Consider the following 16421-nt stretch of genomic DNA (forward strand, 5'->3'; position numbering starts at 1 on the left):
CCTCTCTGCTGGGCTGAAGCTGTAGTGGCCTGTCTCTCTCATACACTCCTATCCAGCCCTTGGGACCAGTGCCCTGACACAGCACCAATACAGCCACGTTACGTAAGCAGGCCTCCCTCTCCCCTCCTCTCCTACTGTCTTCTCTCTGTTCTGCTCCACTTGGCTGCAGGGCCAGTTGAGTGGCTGTGTATGGTGCAGTCTCATGAGGATCAGTGGCATTCAGGGTCATTGAACAAAACTGACATGATACTTTTTCCTGGTGATATTTTTCCTAATGAAGAAATCCTGATTTACTGACTTTATTATTATAATGGATGGGGTATTCAGGGTTGTAATTGACAACAGTAAGCTATGCTAATGATTACATCCCTGATGTCCCTTGAGAAGAGGGGCAATGGTATTTCCTATGGTTAGGGAAGCAGTAACCGGGTCCCAAGGACTAGGAATGATAAGTAACAGACATTGATCCAGCTTTCAACCCAACACTCTGCCTTTCCACAAGATGTAGCCTAGCTAAGACAGTTGTAGCATTACTGTTATTTTGGTTTTGCAAAAGTTGACCCCTAGTTGATCTGGCTGGCTTCACTCTATGCTCGCATGGTTTGCAGTGGTGGACCTTAACCTAATATATCCCTATTCCCCTGCCTCAATGTCCATCTCAGACAGCCTCCCTGCCATCACGCCTTCTCACTCAATTATTGCAATCCTCTCTAATGCTTTTCAATTAAACTCTCGGCCAGCTGACCAACATTAACATGGCTACAATGTCTCGCTACTAAGCTCCACACTGCAGTAACAAACACTGACTAGACATACCTCACACTGTCGCAATGAGCTAAGAATTTTGGATGGAGAGAAAGAGACACAGAATGAGACAGTGGGAGGGAGTTCTATGTTTAGTGTTATACCAAACTCAGTAGAAGTTATTTTAATAAGACAATGATACCCCAATTTGATTACAGGCGTCAAAGGCATCCCTCTTATCGGTGTCTGAGGTTCTGTGCAGTAGTCACCACAGACTGCCTGGCAGGCAGGCAGAGCTACTGTGTGCACACACAGGCCTTGCTGGCCCCCTGCAGTGGTAGCTGTCAGTGTTGGAGCTAGCTACAACCCCAGAGAACAAATTTAGCGCCAGAAAGACTAAACTTGTCTATCAACTTTTAATGATAATGTCCCTTTCAGTACATTGTTCTCACAGTAGTTTTGTGGTACCTATTATTTTATTCCTGCTGTGTTTATAAGAAGTGCATGCCTGAGAGTAGGCTAGGCAGTTAGACAATGTTATGTACTATAGCATAGCTTTTGCTGTATAATAATCATGCAATCTTGGCGGGCCACTAGCTAGGTCTATTTCCAGCTCTACAGGGTCCGTGTCAGCAGCACAGGTTGTTGTTGCTGAGTGACTTCCCAGAGGCGTCATTATGATATGGCTGCATCATCGATTGGCTAAGCTCTCTGCTGCCCAGGACAGGAGTGTGAAGGAGGACAGGCTAGAGACACTTATTTGTCAGCTGGGTGGGTTTGCGCATGTCCATGTTGAGTGGCTGTAGTTGGTCAGAGAGCGAGATTCTACACTGTATCATTGCTATTGTATATTTTTAGCTGTGAAATGTGGCATTACTTGCCCAGTTTGGTTATAGAGCTCTTCATCGCTGTGCCGCTAAGAACATATGGAGTATAGCCTAGCCGCTGTGCTGTAGTCGTGATCAGTGAAATCTGTGTGCACCGTTGTCCTAGTCACTGCCTCTCAAGCTCCCCTCTCTATCTCTCTCTCTCTCTCTCTCTCTCTCGCTCTCCTCTTCATCCCACTCTCAGTGAGTGGGCCCTATCAGCACACCGCACCCCTTCAGAATGATTGAGTGTCCAGGAGGGATTGTAGCAGCGTAATAGATTTGGGATAAATTCTGGTTGGGCTCTTAATCAAAGAGAGAAAGCAGAGAGCACAACATAAGGGAGAATGGGGATGTGGGAAGGAAGGTCTTTAGTTAGGGGCTTTGTTGAATTGCTGATAGACATAGAAAATCAAATGACATCAAGACCTTCACCTCTACCAACAATATACATCAATGGTTGATTCATTATTTATGGTAAGGATGATAGCTCTATATCTCCCACCACAACGGTGTGCTTTATCCTAAGATTAAAATATCTAGGGAAGACATGTATCCCTAAGCAAGCCCATCAAAATACTTGAGCACTGGCCTGCAGTTGAAAAGATGTTCAGCAACTCTTGGTAGGACAAAGGAGGTTTTCAGAAATAAATATTTTATTAAAATCTACAGGCCTGCAGTGCCAGTACTCTCTAATGTGTTTTTTTCTCTTTTTTTCTTATGGATCCTCATTAGCTGCTGCCTTACTTGGATCCAGCACAATTAAGGCAGTTTAACAATTTTAAAAACATTACATTCACAACAGATTGTGTGCCCCCTCAGGCCCCTACTCTACTACCACATATCTACAACACAAAATCCATGTGTACGTGTGTGTATAGGGCATATGTTATCGTGTGTTTGTATGCATGTGTCTGTTTGTTGCTTCACAGTCCCCATTGTTCCATAAGGTGTATTTTTATCAAATGTTATTGGTTGAATGAGTTACTTGATGCGGAATAGTCATGTCTCTTTGTAGTACTGTGGGCCTCCCATAGTCTTTTCTGGACTTGGGGGCTGTGAAGAGACCTCTGGTGGCATGTCTTGTGGGGCATGCATGGCTAGAGTATGATATAACCATTCTAATCATTATTGTGTAATACAGCAACACCTAAAAGGCTTAATTTAAGGATCAATATTTTTCAAATGAAGCCAAAGCACATCCTCCTGACTATCTGTTTGTCCCGTGTGGCTCAGTTGGTAGAGCATGGCGCTTGCAATGCCAGGGTTGTAGGTTTGATTCCCACGAGGGACCAGTACGAAAAAGTATACACTCACTACTGTAAGTAACTCTGGATAAGAGTGTATTACTGTAAATGACAAAAGTCCCATATGGTTGATTTATCTCGCTGCTTACGAGGCCCAGGTAATATGAGGTCCAGGAGTGGAGAGAAGAGGCATTTTCATTAGGCCTATGTGTTGGATCAGCAGACTTGGAAGTGAATAGGAAGTGGTGATGGACGGTTGCTACTTTGTGGAGGTTGCGCGGGTCTGACCTCTGTTGTGGGTGTTCCGTCCGGAATATGGAGACAAGGATAGGAAGCCAATTTGGACTATTGAGATGAGTTCACCCTGTGTGTGGGCATGCATATTTATTCCAGACTTGTTTTTCCATTCAACCCTCTAAAATCTCAGAGACAAGCGTTCTAAATGTGAGACACCATAAGCGCAGAGTCACCCTGCTCATTATGCTATGGTTCCTGTCATCCCGTCTCTCTGCTGCGGCTCTCCCCCACTTTCTTTCCTTCCTCCTTCGCATGTCTGCAATAGCCTAGTCCAGTGTTTCTTAATACTGGTCCTGGGGACCCATAGTATTGCCCCAGCACTACCACAATTGATTCAACTAATTATTTGAAACAGGTGCTTGGGTGCTAAGACAAAAACAAAAACATTTGCACCCCTTTGGGTCCCTAGAACCAGGAATTGAGAAACACTGGTCTAGTTTAATGGGGGAAAAACACATTCAAGTGCTGGAGTGGGCTGGTGTGGATTACATGTTGACACTATCTGGGCACCCTGTGCCACTGTCCCCTGGTCCCGGGCCTCTTCCTTGATTCTCCTGGAGCGCAGCTCCCCGTGCAATCATGTTTCCACAGCATTTGGTGGAGAAGAGGAGCTTGTGTGTGTGTGAGCTCCCCATTCTCACGCTCTGCTGGTCTACCATGAGAGGAGAGAGCTCCCCCAGCACCCTGGACTCCAGTCAGGCACCCTGACCAGAACCTTGAGAACAACCATATGACCCTGTTGCACAGAGCATGACTGAGGGTGTAAATTAGGGACTCAATGGTCTCCATGTGATGTGTCCAAAACTGTTGCTGGGAGTTAGAGTTGGTATGATGAGTGTTTTGTAGAAGGAGCAGTACAGTGAAATCCAAAATTGTGCACTTTTTCTCCCCCAGATTCTATTTAAGTCATGGTGAACAAAAGTTCAGGGTTCTAAGAATAGGCCTGTCAGTTTGTTGCAGCTTGTCTGCTGGATTCTTTTGATTGAAGTTGCTTCTCCACACTGCATTACTGCTTGTTTGTTCATCACAACATCTTTTTGAATTCTCTCTCCCAGCTGAACCAACTAGCTGCATGGGCCTGGTTAGACAAGGTTGAGTATTAGATTCCTTGTAGCGCGGGCATCTACGGTCTCCTCACTCCTTCAACCAATAGTGTGTGGACTCCTATTACCACAGTGTTGACTGTGACCTTCCACTATTATTATATTAAGCCAAGCTCCTCCACTCCCACTGAACACAGCAATTGTCTGACAGATCAATTACACTGTCGACTCAAATGCCAAATGCAGTTAAAATTGTTTCCCCTGTGTTTTATATCATATTGTACACCAGCTGATGAAACTAACTGTAAAAGTGGGGGAAATTAAAATCAGTATTATTTCCTGATAGTTGCTGGCTGAAAATACAATCTACATTCAACCTTCTAATCATCAGGTTTGCATAGGCGGGAGTTTCGGCTTTCCATGGTGACATCACCATGCGGTAGGCTTGGGAGTTAGTGCTGAACCCAATTAGTCAATTGTTTAGTCGATTGTCTGGTCGAGCAGTAGCATACATACAGCGCATTCGGAAAGTATTCAGATCCTTTGACTCCGAGATGCTGGCCTTCTAAGCAGAGTTCCTCTGTCCAGTGTGTGTGTTCTCTTGCCCATCATAATCTTTTATTTTTATTGGCCAGTCTGAGATATGGCTTTTTCTTTGCAACTCTACCTAGGCCAGCATCCCGAAGTCGCCTCTTCACTGTTGACGTTGAGACTGGTGTTTTGCGGGTACTATTTAATTGAGCTGCCAGTTGAGGACATGTGAGGTGTCTGTTTCTCAAACTAGACACTAATGTACTTGTTCTCTTGCTCAGTTGTGCACAGGGTCCTCCCACTCTTTATATTCTGGTTAGAGCCAGTTTGCACGGTTCTGTGAAGGGAGTAGTACACAGCGTTGTACAAGAGTTCCTCTGCAGCATTCCACCAATCTGGCCTTTACGGTAGAGTGGCCAGACGAAAGCCACTCCTTGGAGTTTGCCAAAAGGCACCGTAAGGACAGAGTTCTTTAGGCGTGTCATGACTTGCCGTCTTGGATGGAGATCAAAGGTGCCGGGCTAACCAAAGGTTTGGTTTCAAAACCCTCCTCTCCTGTGGGTTGGCCAATTTAATGACGGTCGTAAATACCTGGCAGGAACTGTCTCTCCATGGCCATGCAGTATTGAGGGGAAAGAACCCTTTTGTTACAAGGAGATTCTTCCTGCCAAAACTACAACATCCAAAAGTGGAGAATGAAACAATATTCCTAAAACAAAAAATGTGGGAAATGGTCAGGAGGGACTTAAAGAACAATCATGTCAGATCATTTATTGTTTGGTGATATCATTAAGACACAATAATGGAAACATAGCAACTTTAAGAGATTCACAATGTATATGTCAGAGTTTCATTTAAATATTGTAAAACATAATGATTAAATATGAAACTATTTGTGAAAAGATAGCAATGTGATTTTAGCCTTCTAAATGAGAAATTGTATTTCATATAAAGTTTTATCCAGTCAGTAACCACACCCACGGGAGCACAGACATTATGCCGGCGTGATGGAACGCCCCCTTTGACCAGAGTGCTTAAAAAGGACTCGTAACAAAATTTACGGGAGACCAAAACATGCCGGGTTGCTGCCGGTGTGAAAAGTGGTCTTTGCTGTACCCTGAATGATCAACCATTGAGGCCGAACAGCGTGAAGCGGTGGCTACACAGCTGACAAATGGTTTAAAACTACAAGACCAGTACATTGCCAGGTTGCTACTGGGATGTAAAATGGTTTAAAACTACCAGACTAGTATGCGTGCAGCGCAAGCTGAATACATGACAAATGGTCTAAAACTACAAGACCCTCAAACTCAAAGAAGACTAGACATGCACCGCCTGCAGCTCTGCACGTAACGTAGTCTAGGAAACTTAACCGAAGACAAGAAAAGAATAACATTTCCCTATCAAATGACCATTGCTGTTCTCATTCTAAGAGACACTTCCAGAACAAAGAAAACCTACAACTACAAAAGGACATTGTGACCTCTAGCGGACAACCAGAGACTCTGTCGAACTATTTGTCACAGACAGATCAAGCGATTTCAGAGACACGACAAGGACATACAAGTGTAAATATGTACAATGTATTTCTAAATCCGAATGAGGGGTTGTTAAGCTGCTAAATATCCATATTTATGATGAGTGTATTATTCAAATGTATGCATGTACGATAGTTGAAACTCTGTCTCCTTCTCCCGCTCTTAATTTCCCCACCCCTTTCATTGTGTAACCAGCCATCATATCAGGTTAGTCCACTAGGGACTTTTCATTGCAAGTTAGTAATCAATTCAACCTATACTGTATGTGTTTATTTATTTCATTAGATAATTATTTATTTACTAAGCAAATGTGTAAGCTAAGTCAATTTTTTAAATAAATTTACAGAAAAATCTAAAAACAATTTTTGCTTTGTCAATATGGGGTATTGTGTGTAGATTGATGAGGGACATTTTTAGAATAAGGCTGTAACGTAACAAGTGTGGAAAAGTCAAGGGGTCTGAATACTTTCTGAATGCACTGCATGTCTGGATTTGATTGAATTTTAAAGCTGATCAAAGCTCTAAACTTGATGCTATCTGAGCCGGATGAGCAATATATTCAATACATTTTATGAGCCCTAGCCGGAAAAAAAGCCCAAATGATTGTGCTGTTACATATGAAATAGTCTACTGCACATTACAGAAAAACAAAAGCCTGTACTATATGGACTGGAATTTTGCACATCGCTCAAACCATGATAAAGAAGAGAACATGTGATTCTGGTGCGGCATGTGCGGTCTACAAATTATAGGCTAGCGAATGTGATTTTAATTTAGGAATATAATTAGGGCCTATTTGTATAACTAGTCGGCTGACGGATATACACACACACACAATTCATAATATTTCCCCTAATGTTATTAGCCTACCTCTTTCTCTATTGTTGCTTCATTCCTTCCTTTCAACAGTTAAATTAAAATATGTTTCGTTGTCCTCCTCATCATCATTCTAATAACAAGGACTTCACTTCTCTTCAAAGATTGAATGGTTACGGGTCTGAATAAATAACTGCTATAGCCTACTGCCATTGCGTGTTCACTTTTCTTTCAAACTACCTGTGAGTTCTATTGGATGCTGTATTTAACATTCAGAAAAAAAGAGCTTTCGCCCCTCTTTGAATAGTCTACTGGTATAAGAAATGCAAAAAAAAAAGAAAAAGTCTAGCAAGCCATTCTAGTCTTTCCTGCATTGGACTACACGAGCTAAGGAGTGTTTAAGGAGCACAGGTGCGTGCCAATTGCGCAAGAGTTTCTAACGCATTACCCATCATTAATTAACTGAATATAAGGCTAATACTGCATTGAATGTATAACCTGATAGAGGTAGGCTAGGACATCTACAGTTGAAGTCGGAAGTTTACATACACCTTAACCAAATACATTTAAACTCAGTTTCACAATTCCTGACATTTAATATTTGTAAAAATTCCCTGCCTTAGGTCAGTTAGGATCACCACTTAATTTAAGAATGTGAAATGTCAGAATAATAGTAGAGAAAATGATTTAGTTCAGCTTTTATTTCTTTCATCACATTCCCAGTGGGTCAGAAGTTTACATACACTCAATTAGTACTTGGTAGCATTGCATTTAAAATTGTTTAACTTACGTCAAACGTTTCAGGTAGCCTTCCACAAGCTTCCCACAATAAGTTGGGTGAATATTTGGCCCGTTCTGCTTGACAGAGCTGGTGTAACTGAGTCAGATATGTAGGCCTCCTTGCTTGCACACACTTTTTCAGTTCTGCCCACAAATGTTCTATAGGATTGAGGTCAGGGCTTTGTGATGGCCACTCCAATACTTTGACTTTATTGTCCTTACGCCATATTGCCACAACTTTGGAAGTATGCTTGGGGTCATTGTCCATTTGGAAGACCCATTTGCGACCAAGCTTGAACTTCCTGACTGATGTCTTGAGATGTTGCTTCAATATATCCACATAGTTTTCCTTTCCTCATGATGGCATCTATTTTGTGAAGTGCACTAGTCCCTCCTGCAGCAAAGTCCCCCCACAACATGATGCTGCCACCCCCGTGCGTCACGGTTGGGATGGTGTTCTTCGGCTTGCAAGCCTCCCCCTTTTTCCTCCAAACATAACGGTCATTATGGCAAAAGAGTTCTATTTTTGTTTCATCAGACCAGAGGACATTTCTCCAAAAAGTATGATCTTTGTCCCCATGTGCAGTTGCAAACCATATTCTGGCAGTTTTTTTGGCGGTTTTGGAGCAGTGGCTTCTTCCTTGCTGAGCGGCCTTTCAGGTTATGTCGATATAGGACTCGTTTTACTGTGGATATAGATACTTTGTACCTGTTTCCTCCAGCATCCTCACAAGGTCCATTGCTGTTGTTCTGGGATTGATTTGCACTTTTCGCACCAAAGTACATTCATCTCTAGGAGACAGAACATGTCTCCTTCCTGAGCGGTATGACGGCTGCGTGGTCCCATGGTGTTTATACTTGCGTACTATAGTTTGTACAGATGAACGTAGTACCTTCAGGCGTTTGGAAATTGCTCCCAAGGATGAACTAGACTTGTGGAGGTCTACAATTATTAAATTTTTTACTTCAACCTAAGTGTATGTAAACTTCCGACTTCTAGATTTATATAGCCCTATATATACAGTTGAACAGGATCATCTATTTTGGAAGCAATTTGAATGGAGTCGATGGAGAGAGAGAAAGACTGCGAGAGAATTCTCACGCGTGCACTGATTTAAAGCAGCGATATTCAAGAGATAGGCTGTTATTTAACTGCATTTGCAATTTAAAAAAATATCCTATATTTAATTAAAAAACAAGATGACCCTGAAAGCCAGATGGAGATGGCTAAATTTGACATGCATTCAGTCTTTATATTACTGTAGCATGTGCCAGTGGTTCCCAACCAGGGGCACTAGGACCCCTGGGGGTACTTGGCTTATCCCCAGGGGGTATTTGAAGACTCATGAGTCCATAGGGTCACAGGTAAAATGCACATGAGGGGGTGCTTTAGGGGTACTCCGGGCAGATCAAAATTCAGTTGGTGGTACAGTAACCAAAAAAGGTTGGGAACCACTGGCATAGGCTATGCTGCAGCAAACAAGAAACAAGAAAACGACATGCATTGTGAACTGCGCTCCATACTGAGACAGGCTGTCGGCACCACCCAGAGCGTTGATTCATCAGAAGGAAGAGAAGCCAGATTTAGACATAGCATATCATTTAAAAAGCTCAATTTCACACCATGCTGTTCATATAAATAATTTATTATAATATTCCGGTTTCTCGCAGTTATTTATCCAGGGAAAAGGGAGTGGATTTCGGCAGTAAATCCTGGTAACCAGGTTTCCTCCATTCAACCCTAGGTAAGACCCTGTTTTTTAAAGTCACTTAAGAGTTTTATAATCACAGTGCAGCGAGTTAATTCACTTTTACTTACAAAGTGCCTAAAAATGTCACAGTGTCCTACCCAAGACCACAACAGTGAGAAGTTTGTGTTGAACTCTTGAAGGTAAGCTACTTTCGTAAAAGAGAAACCATCTGGGGTTTCACACTCAGGCAGGTGTGACCACCAGTCCCTCTCTCTAACCAATGTAGGGCGATGTGTAGCTTATGTTGACCCGTTTTGGTGTGTTTATCTCTGGTCTTGGAGAGCGTTGACACACAGATTAGAGTTGAAGCTTTGAGACAGCTGGCTCTCCCATGCACAGCTGTTGATAGGGTAACCCTCTGACATCTCTAGGGTGGTACAGGGTACACGATGTCACAAGTCCAGCAATGGAATATATACTCCGCTCACATGGTCAGCAGGGTGCTGCTGGAGTGATACCCAGCTATACTGTTACTCACTCAGCTATATAGTTACCCAGTAAATCATTGAACCTCCTCAGCGTCTCAGTGTGGCCTGGTCTACTTTGGTGGTCCTGCTAAGGGTCCTAGGCCTTAATGGCACTGACACGATGCCTTTAAATAACTCTGGGGCCGACGGAGGAAAAAAAGCAAAGCACTGCAAAGGACTGTACGGCAACAGCCTTGTTAGCTGTATCTGAGGGGGGCTGTGAGGGAGAGGGAGGATGAGTTTGGGCCCACACAATACGAGAGGTAGGAGGAGTGGGCGCTGCTTTGTGGATTTTTTATTTTAAAACATTTGTCAAGTTACGCAAGGCCTGGAGAAGCGGCTTCTGCTAGACTGGATCCATTGTATTCTCCCTGGAGGGGTGGGAGACCTTAATAATACATGGGCAAAAGGGGCAAGTAGAGCAGAAAAAAGGGCTCTATGGTCATAAGCCTGACAGAGTGTGGGGGGGGGGGGTGTTGGGATTGAGAGAGGACAAAGGAAAAGGCTGATTCCACACCAGCATGGCCTGAAAAAAACTTAGACTGGCTGATAACGTCACGAAATTGAAGCGCACACATCGATGAGGCAGAAGGCCATGTGTTATGATTCTGAATGGTCAGATAGCTAGCAACAATGACATGAAACTGCCATCTGGGGAATCGTAGGTGTTTTGACTCATGTCATGTCTTTGCTAATATGGCAAAACACTTGCTAGCTAGATAATCAACAACTGTAACGATGTATTTGAGAGACAAGTGCTCATTGTGCAAATGTATTTGTTTTCAATAAACATTTGCAGACAAAATATAGTTAACATGCTGTCAACAATCTAAGCCAACAGTCTGTTTTGCCCCATAGTTGTGCACGAGTCGGTTTTGTTGCTAAACAACCAACCAGTCTATAGGGAGGAATGATATTAACATGTGTTTTACATTTGTATCACAAACCATTTGAGAAAATCATGATGAATGTGGCCATTTTAGGCCCCTTTTAGACATACAGTGAGGGAAAAAAGTATTTGATCCCCTGCTGATTTTGTACGTTTGCCCACTGACAAAGAAATTATCAGTCTATAATTTTAATGGTAGGTTTATTTGAACAGTGAGAGACAGAACAAAAAAATCCAGAAAAACACATGTTAAAAATTGTATAAATTGATTTGCATTTTAATGAGGGAAATAAGTATTTGACCCCCTCTCAATCAGAAAGATTTCTGGCTCCCAGGTGTCATTTATACAGGTAATGAGCTGAGATTAGGAGCACACTCTTAAAGGGAGTGCTCCTAATCTCAGTATGTTACCTGTATAAAAGACACCTAAGACACCACAGAAGCAATCAATCAATCAGATTCCAAACTCTCCACCATGGCCAAGACCAAAGAGCTCTCCAATGATGTCAGGGACAAGATTATAGACCTACACAAGGCTGGAATGGGCTACAAGACCATCGCCAAGCAGCTTGGTGAAAAGGTGAAAACAGTTGGTGCGATTATTCGCAAATGGAAGAAACACAAAATAACTGTCAATCTCCCTTGGCCTGGGGCTCCATGCAAGATCTCACCTCGTGGAGTTGCAATGATCATGATAACGGTGAGGAATCAGCCCAGAACTACACGGGAGGATCTTGTCAATGATCTCAAGGCAGCTGGGACCATAGTAACCAAGAAAACAATTGGTAACACACTACGCCGTGAAGGACTGAAATCCTGCAGCGCCCGCAAGGTCCCCCTGCTCAAGAAAGCACATATATATGCCCGTCTGAAGTTTGCCAATGAACATCTGAATGATTCAGAGGACAACTGGGTGAAAGTGTTGTGGTCAGATGAGACCAAAATGGAGCTCTTTAGCATCAACTCAACTCGCCGTGTTTGGAGGAGGAGGAATGCTGCCTATGACCCCAAGAACACCATCCCCACCGTCAAACATGGAGGTGGAAACATTATGCTTTGGGGGTGTTTTTCTGCTTAGGGAACAGGACAACTTCACCGCATCAAAGGAACGATGGACGGGGCCATGTACCATCAAATCTTGGGTGAGAACCTCCTTCCCTCAGCCAGGGCATTGAAAATGGGTCGTGGATGGGTATTCCACTTGCCTTCTCACCAAGCTGCTTGCCTATTGTCCTGTAGCCCATCCCAGCCTTGTGCAGGTCTACAATTTATCCCTGATGTCCTTACACAGCTCTCTGGTCTTGGCCATTGTGGAGAGGTTGGAGTCTGTTTGATTGAGTATGTGGACAGGTGTCTTTTATACAGGTAACGAGTTCAAACAGGTGCAGTTAATACAGGTAATGACTGGAGAACAGGAGGGCTTCTTAAAGAAAAACTAACAGGTCTGTGAGAGCCGGAATTCTTACTGGTTGGTAGGTGATCAAATACTTATGTCATGCAATAAAATGCAAATGAATTACTTAAAAATCATACAATGTGATTTTCTGGATTTTTGAAGTTGAAGTATACCTATGATACAAATTACAGACCTCTACATGCTTTGTGAGTAGGAAAACCTGCAAAATCGGCAGTGTTTCAAATACTTGTTCTCCCCACTGTAGCTGCCAGTAAGATTGCACCTATTTCAACCATTTATCGAATCATCAAGAACTTCAATGAGAGCGGTTCAATTGCTGTGAAGAAGGCTTCAGGGTGCCCAAGAAAGTCCAGCAAGCGCCAGGACCGTCTCCTAAAGTTGATTCAGCTGCGGGATCGGGGCACCACCAGTACAGAGCTTGCTCAGGAATGGCAGCAGGCAGGTGTGAGTGCATCTGCACGCATAGTGAGGCGAAGACTTTTGGAGGATGGCCTGGTGTCAAGAAGGGCAGCAAAGAAGCCACTTCTTTCCAGGAAAAACATCAGGGACAGACTGATATTCTGCAAAAGGTACAGGGATTGGACTGCTGAGGACTGGGGTAAAGTAATTTTCTCTGATGATTCCTCTTTCCGATTGTTTGGGGCATCCGGAGAAAAGCTTGTCCGGAGAAGACAAGGTGAGCGCTACCATCAGTCCTGTGTCATGCCAACAGTAAAGCATCCTGAGACCATTCATGTGTGGGGTTGCTTCTCAGCCAAGGGTGTGGGCTCACTCACAATTTTGCCTAAGAACACAGCCATGAATAAAGAATGGTACCAACACATCCTCCGAGAGCAACTTATCCTACCATCCAGGAACAGTTTGGTGACGAACAATGCCTTTTCCAGCATGATGGAGCACCTTGCCATAAGGCAAAAGTGATAACTAAGTGGCTCGGGGAACAAAACATCGATATTTTGGGTCCATGGCCAGGAAACTCCCCCCAGACCTTAATCCCATTGAGAACTTGTGGTCAATCCTCAAGAGGCAGGTAGACAAACAAAACCCCACAAATTCTGACAAACTCCAAGCATTGATTATGCAAGAATGGGCTGCCATCAGTCAGGATGTGGCCCAGAAGGTAATTGACAGCATGCCATGGCAGATTGCAGAGGTCTTGAAAAAGAAGGGTCAACACTGCAAATATTGACTCTTTGCATCAACTTCATGTAATTGTCAATAAAAGCCTTTGACACGTATGAAATGCTTGTAATTATACTTCAGTATTCCATAGTAACATCTGACAAAAATATCTAAAGACACTGAAGCAGCAAACTTTGTTGAAATTAATATTTGTGTCATTCTGAAAACTTTTGGCCATGACTGTAGACTTAACGACAATGACCTAATGTCGTTACACTGTGTTTTCTAACAGCTCTCTTTCCATTCGTCAAAATGGCGGGTGCACAGCTGGATACTGGAATTATTTGGTAGCCTTTAAGTGAATTGTTTGATATGGTTGTGTTTTTACTATGTCACGGTATAATTCGCACTCTGCAGTAAGCCATTATCACAGATGGCTACTTACAAACCATTATCCCTGAAATGAGATGACAGCCCTAAGTACTGCAGAGGGTGCAGGATAGAATACAGTACACCAAATCTGAGGTGGAACATCTCTTCCACCTAGTGGTCAACAACTCCCATTACAAATAAAGAAAAATATTGGCAACATGACACAATCTGTGTAGACTGCAAGCATTAACTATTGAATTATGGCCAACTCATGAACTAGGGTGTAAAATTCAACTCTGATTCAACTCATGTATTATATTGAATGTAGGCTACCTATTCTGTGTGTGTTCATGTGTTTAAAATTCCCTTGGCTGAGAGGGTAGCCTACCAGCAGTGGTTAGGCCTAGTGAAGGGTAAATGTGATTTACCCACCTTAAAAAATATATTTAAAAAAAACGCACTTAAAGTATAGGGAGCTTAACTTTTTTCACAGTGACCGGCAATCAGTTTACCCATGCACCTATTTTTTTTAAAACACTACATCCCAGGCTTCTGGTAGGTCTATTTGAAGTTCATGGGAATACACACTGTAGCTTAGTCTCATAAACGTACCTTGTGTGTTAGGGTGACCATCCTGTTTTTCCCGCGACAGTTTCAGCCCCATCGCAGGTGTCCCGAGTTTTCAGGCTACAAAAAAGGTCAATTTGTCAGCAAGACACGTCAATTAATATAGGCCTAATCAATGGCAATCGCTGAATGTCATTACTCACATTTTTTGTGTTTTGCAGCAGATGTCTATTTCCATTCATCAAATGGATCTAGTAGTCTATACATGCAGTTTGAATGGTGGAATTATTTTAGAGTGGAAGAACAGTTACTTAAAGTGATTTGTTTGAGAAATCAGATTAAAATATCATGACTGGTTGTGTTCATGCCACATTAAAATGTAATAAATGTTTAAATTACGTCATTATTAGGACCATTACAAAAAATACAAAGATCCCCCAAAAGTCAGAGTGTAAGTCGCACTCTGGTTAGGCCTATTCACTACCCATGATATGCATCTGCATTTAGTAAAAAAAGGATTATTAAGAGATCAATATCATGCTCAGACCTCCTACGTTTGCTGAGACATAAGCCTCGAGAGCATCCAGTCTGCGAGGCTGTAACAACTACATCCATTAGGTGGCGACATACTCAAATTTGAGAATTCACCTTTTACAAATAGGCATACTTGCCAATCATTGTCATATCAACCAAGAAACATGAAATTAATGAAAAATACAGTTGAAAAACAGGCCAATTCAGTAATTCCCACAGTAACACTATTTGGATAGTCCATCTGTAGATGTTCTATAGACTAACATTTTAACTATGTACTAACCATATCCCTAGTAGGGCTGGATATTTTCCCAGTATTTTACAAATGTTCCATCCTGAGAATAAATCACTTCTCTCAGGTAACCCGGTTCATTCAAAAGCATTATAGAGCATATTCAGTGTCTGGTTTTGATTAAAGCTTTGATTAGCATGAAAATTCAAACCTGATGCTACCGGAGCATGATGAGCCACATATTAAATACATTTTATGATCCCTACATTAACATTTAATGAACAAAAGCCCAAAAAGGCCCAAATGATTGTGCCATTATCCAATCAATATAGGCTACTGCACATTACGTACGACAGAAAAACATAAAAGCCCACAGATGTAGCTAGCTATATGCTCGAGTAAATAAATGAAACTAGCTCATGCAGGCTAATCTTTTTGAGTGTGAACTGTATTACTGTACTGCATTGTATTATACGCACTGGAATTACACACATCATTCAAACTATGATAAAGCAGAAGAGAACATTCAATTCTGGAAGGTGAATCGCCTTTACGAAAGACGAAAAAAAATAATGTTCAGAGCTATTCTTGTCTAGCTTTTTCCTGCATGGGACTCCAAAAGCTGCTTGCGGAGCACAGCTGCTTGCATATTGCGCAGGAGACAGAGGCTATAAATTAGAAGCTTATCATGCATAACCCATTATAAATTAGAAAGCGGTAGGCTATGACATACACACACACATGCGGCTATGTAACAATTTAGAACAGGATGATCAATTTTGGATGCAATTTGAATGGAGTTGGAGAAAGTAAAGACTGCGAGAGAGTGCTCACGCGTGGACGGATTTAAAGCAATTATATTTGAGTCAGACTGTTTTTAATGCAATTTAAAAAAAGTATAACCTTAACAATTAAAAAACAAGGCGAGCCCCGGAAGCCAGATGGAGATGGGTAAATTAGACGCGCATTCGGTCTTTATATAACTGTAGCATAGACTATACTGCAGCAAATATAGGCCTACATGTCATAACTTGGATGGAAAATTACTGGAGGATAATAGCAGACGATATTGCCACTCCTATTTGCCATATCTTCAATTTAAGCCTACAAGCAAGTATGTGCCCTCAGGCCTGGAGGGAAGCAAAAGTTATTCCCCTACCTAAAGATAGTAAAGCCCCCTTTACTGGCTCAAATAGCCGACCAATCAG

General features: G+C 42.4%; 1 protein-coding gene across 12 annotated transcripts in view; it reads right to left on the reverse strand.

Moving 5' to 3' along the window:
- LOC139558805 (voltage-gated potassium channel subunit beta-2) overlaps positions 1–16421 on the reverse strand; it is a 147342-nt gene that overhangs the window by 56678 nt on the left and 74243 nt on the right. Inside the window, exon 3 of one of the 12 annotated variants that reach the window (XM_071374352.1) lies at positions 14493–14567. The exons of the other annotated variants lie outside the window; for them this stretch is intronic. The gene's annotated coding sequence lies outside the window, so the exon portion shown is untranslated. The remainder of the gene's footprint in view (positions 1–14492; positions 14568–16421) is intronic. 12 annotated transcript variants of the gene reach the window in all.

The sequence above is a fragment of the Salvelinus alpinus genome, chromosome 2 (assembly GCF_045679555.1).
Source record: "Salvelinus alpinus chromosome 2, SLU_Salpinus.1, whole genome shotgun sequence".
NCBI classification, from domain to species: Eukaryota; Metazoa; Chordata; class Actinopteri; order Salmoniformes; family Salmonidae; genus Salvelinus; species Salvelinus alpinus.